At 43.7% G+C, this 5,149-nt stretch overlaps 1 pseudogene across 1 annotated transcript; it reads left to right on the forward strand.

Annotated features, from left to right (window-relative positions):
* The first annotated feature begins 1,635 nt into the window (after window positions 1-1,635).
* On the forward strand, window positions 1,636-3,539 carry LOC309544806 (tubulin--tyrosine ligase-like protein 12; annotated as a pseudogene). The gene has a single exon. The product of its transcript is annotated as a tubulin--tyrosine ligase-like protein 12 (transcript).
* The last annotated feature ends 1,610 nt before the right edge of the window (window positions 3,540-5,149 follow it).

Consider the following 5,149-nt stretch of genomic DNA (forward strand, 5'->3'; position numbering starts at 1 on the left):
CACACACACACATATATATATATATATATATATATATATATATATATATATATATATATATATACATGCAGTATATCACAAAAGTGAGTACACCCCTCACATTTTTGTAAATATTTTATTATATCTTTTCATGTGACAACACTGAAGAGATGACACTTGGCTACAAGTAGTGAGTGTACAGCTTGTATAACAGTGTAAATTTGCTGTCCCCTCAAAATAACTCAATACACAGCCATTAATGTCTAAACCGCTGGCAACATAAATGAGTACACCCCCAAGTGAAAATGTCCAAATTGGACCCAAAGTGTCAATATTTTGTGTGGCCACCATTATTTTCCAGCACTGCCTGAACCCTCTTGGGCATGTAGTTCACCGGAACTTCACAGGTTGCTACTGGAGTCCGCTTCCACTCCTCTATGGTGACATCATAGATCTGGTGGATGTTAGAGACCTTTAGCTCTTCCACCTTTGAGGATGCCCAATAGGGTTTAGGCCTGGAGACATGTTCGGCCAGTCCATCACCTTTACCCTCAGCTTCTTTAGCAGGCAGTGGTCATCTTGGAGGTGTGTTTGGGGTCGTTATCATGTTGGAATACTGCCCTGCAGCCAGTCTCCGAAGGAAGGGGATCATGCTCTGCTTCAGTATGTCACAGTACATGTTGGCATCCATGGTTCCGTCAAGGAACTGTAGCTCCCCAGTGCCGGCAGCACTCATGCAGCCCCAGACCTTTACACTCCCACCACTATGCTTGACTGTAGGCAACACATACGTGTCTTTGTACTCCTCACCTGGTTGCCACCACACACGCTTGACACCACCTGAATCAAATAAGTTTATCTTGGTCTCATCAGACCACAGGACATGGTTCCAGTAATCCATGTCCTTAGTCTGCTTGTCTTCAGCAAACTGTTTTGTGGGCTTTCTTGTGCATCATCTTTAGAAGAGGCTTCCTTCTGGGATGACAGCCATGCAGACCAATTTGATGCAGTGTGCGGCATATGGTCGGAGCACTGACAGGCTGACCCCCACCCCTTGAACCTCTGCAGCAATGCTGGCAGCACTCATATGCCTATTTCCCAAAGACAACCTCTGGATATGACGCTGAGCACGTGCACTCAACTTCTTTGGTCGACCATGGCGAGGCCTGTTCTGGGTGGAAACTGTCCTGTTAAACCGCTGTATGGTCTAGGCCACCGTAGCTCAGTTTAAGGGTCTTGGCAAGCTTCTTATAGCCTAGGCCATCTTTATGTAGTAATTATTTTTTCAGATCCTCAGAGAGTTCTTTGCCATGAGGTGCCATGTTGAACTTCCAGTGACCAGTATGAGAAAGTGAGAGCGATAACACCAAACTTGACACACCTGCTCCACATTCACACCTGAGTTATATTACATTATATAATATTGTGTACATGTTTTAACATGAATTAAACAGGTTGGGTTCCCTGATTCATGGTAATCCAAAAAATTGTAGAATAAGGACTACACTTCATTGTTTACAGCACACTTAACAATACCTATTTTCCCTACCCATATTAACACACATTCCCAAAAAGAATTTATCTGCAATGAATGTTCGTGAATTTTACATTTACTTATTTATGAAAATGCTAAAGTAGAGCCACAGTCCAGGCAGCATGGCCGAACCGGGTTCCGATCAGCAGGATGAGGGATATTTGCAATTCGTGGCTCTGCACCAGGCCCCTCTCAGCGCCTCCGGGGTTCTTCCTCTATATTGGAAGCGCCTTTAACACAAGCTGGAGGGGGAGATCTTTGATGCTGGGGAATGGTTCTGTATAATACATGTTGAGGAAATGGACGAAGAAGAAGAGGACACAATAGAAATGGAGAGAGAACAAAAAAAGAGTCCCAACCCAGGCAACAAGGCAACCTACAAAGTTATTGTCACAAATGAGAATGGGCTACAAGCTTCAGATCCAAACAGCATTTTCCTCATCGACCATGCATGGACCTACCGTGTGGCGCATGCTCGGGACCAACTAAAGGAGGTTCCTGGCCTTCTGCAATGTATGGCCAACCTGATGGGAATTGAGTTCCATGGAGAGATCCCAGATGAAGGGGTGGTGGAAGAGGTCCTAATTGAGATGTGGAAGTATAACCAGACATATCAGCGCTCATAAGGGTCTGCAGAAGAGAAAGTTCCTGTCTGGTACATCATGGATGAGTTTGGATCTAGAATTCAGCATTCAGATGAGCCTACATTTGTGATGGCGCCTTTCTACTACGTCCCCTATCAGTTGGCTTACACCATACTGTGGCCCCTCCGAGATATAAGCAATGGAGAGGAAGTTCCCCGTGACTTCACTTACGGAGAGACAGATCCCTTAATAAGGAACTGTCTGCTCTTCCCATGGCAATCTGTGGATCTTTCTCACGTTGACTGCCAGACACCAGAACCAACGGAAAGTCATTATCGGTCTATTTTTGAGGAGAATAAAGAGACCCTGCCTCACCCTGTGGAGCCTCCACTTCATGTAAGAGTAAAGTCTTCAAGGTCTACACAGATATGCAACAGGTTCTGAATGCTCTTGACCATCCTCGCTTTGTTTTCACAAATGAGGAGAAGGAAGCAGACATCCTCTAAAATTTCTCGCATATCAAAGATTACAAAACATTGAGCAAAGAAAGGCCTCACGTCCTGCTGAACCAGTTTCCATGTGAAAACCCTTTGATGGTTAAGGATTGCCTGGCATCCATATCTCGAAGGGTTGGAGACGCCAAGGGCCCAAAATGGCTTCCTCGTACTTTCAACCTGAAGACTGAAGTGCCACAATTTATTGGATACTTTAAACAGCGAGAGCAGCGCGGGGAAGACAACCATTGGATCTGTAAGCCATGGAACCTGGCTAGGAGTTTGGATACCCACGTCACTACCAGCCGTCACTACGGCAGAGAGAGAGCACACCTAAGGTTGTATCCAAGTACATTGAGAATCCTGTTCTTTCCCATCGAGATGATGTTGGAATGGTGAAGTTTGACATCCGTTATGTAGTCCTCCTTCGCTCAGTGCGACCACTCAAGCTATATGCCTATGATGTGTTCTGGCTTCGCTTTTCCAACCGACCATTCACACTTGACTATCTAGATGACTATGAGAAACATTTCACAGTGATGAATTATGCCCCAAGTGTACAGCTAAAGCAGGTCCATTGTGATGAATTCATCACTTTGTTTGAGAAGCAGTGTCCAAATTATCCCTGGAAATCTATACAGGATGAAATATTTAAAACTTTCAGGGAGCTTTTCCAAGCAGCATGCTCCAAAGCCGCTCTGCTTGGCATCTGCGACTATCCGTTGTCTCGTGCAATCAACGCCATTGACTTGATGCTAAAGTGGGAAACTGACCAGGAAGGGAAAAAAGTGATGCAACCTCAGATTTTGGAAGTGAACTTTAATCCTGACTGTGCCCGGGCCTGCAAATACCACCCTACTTTCTTTAATGATCTCTTCAGCACCCTGTATCTGGATGAAACACAGAACTGTCATGTGACTGAAATTCTTTAACTCCCAATCACAGGCTTTTTTTTTTAAAATGCGCTTCCTTGACTTTATACAACCTGCAGCATCTGTATTCAGGCTTCCCTGTTTCTGTAGGCCATGGTACTATATCAATCCAAGTTCAATGCTAGGTTTAAGGCTGAGTATATATCTGAAATGAAAATGCTAAAGTGTGATTTATTTCTAATTTAGAAGATTTTTTAAACTGACTACAAACTGTAAGTACACATACAGAGTGAGGTTGACATGAAATCTCTCCCAACATAAACAGCAAAATCGTTTTATGATGTCTTATTTTTCTTTTGTGGGAAAAAGTATATTAATAACAAAATACACAAAACATAGAAAAAAACATGCAAAAATCCTCAGGGGCTATTTACCCATCACACACCTACTAAAATGCAAATGTTTTTTACATTAAAAGTTACTAAATAAAATGCCAGTAGTTTTTTTTTTTTATCCCACACAATGTTTGCACTACTATTTATTAAAGTGGTTGCAAGGGCTGAAGGTTATTTTATTGATCACCTGCAATAGATGTCCGAGGCACCACAGTGGGAAAGTAAGCTCAGAACATGTGGTTGGGCATTTATGGTTGAATCTTAGAGTCAGGGCTAGGGTAATTTAATTAACCTCTTTAGCTCCGCCCGCCGCAGTTTTACTGCGGCAGGCAGCCGCTCCTGGGCAAAGCGACGTTATACTACGTCGCTCGCTCAGGAGACTCTAGGGGGCGAGCGCTCGCCGCCGGTGGCGCGCTCCCGCCCCCGCTCATTAGCTGGGGAGCCAGTGCATGTGACCGGTGGCTCCAATGGCCGCCGGCCACTCGCGATCTCCCACAGCTGAGAGAGAAGGACAGACGGCTGATGTAAACACAGCCGTCTGTCATTCTCCCTGAAGTAATCACAGAGGCTATGTGATCCTGATATATATATATATATATATATATATAGTATCGCATGTCCCTGTGATTACTTCACAAGCCACGCCCCCTGACAGTTAGAATCCCGCCCCTAGGGACACATTCAACCCACTGATCACCAGTAATGTTAACCTCTTCCCTGCCAAAAATATGCAGCAGAAAATAAATTGGCCTAAAATGTTAAAAAAAATTAGATTTTTACATTTTCTTTTTTTGAGAATTTCATATAAAAGAATGTGAAAAATATTGTAATTTTTTCAAAATGGTCACAATTTTTTGTTTATAGCGCAAAAAATAAAAATTGCACAGGTGATCAAATACCACCAAAAGAAAGCTCTATTTGTTGGAAAAAAAGGACGTCAATTTAGTTTGGGTACAGCGTCGCACGTCCGCGCAATTGTCCGTTAAAGTAACGTAGTGCCGAATCGCAAAATAGGGGCTGGTCATTGAGCAGCCAAATCCTCCGGGGCTAAAGTGGTTAAGATTAAGAGTAAGATTAACAACTGTCAAAAAATGGTACTCACAGTTTTCAGGAGCTGATACAAAATGTCACACATGCTCCAGCTTCAGGTCTTTCTTTCTGTGTGCAGCTACCCACATCCTCTGGTACCACAGCCAATCACAGAAGTTCACTGTCTTACAGTGCCAGCGCGCTAGTTGTATGCTAGCAGTTGGATCCTCTTTGCATTCCCGGTGATTTTGACTGTGATTCC

This window comes from Pelophylax lessonae (genome assembly GCF_965119305.1).
Source record: "Pelophylax lessonae genome assembly, chromosome: 1".
NCBI lineage: Eukaryota > Metazoa > Chordata > Amphibia > Anura > Ranidae > Pelophylax > Pelophylax lessonae.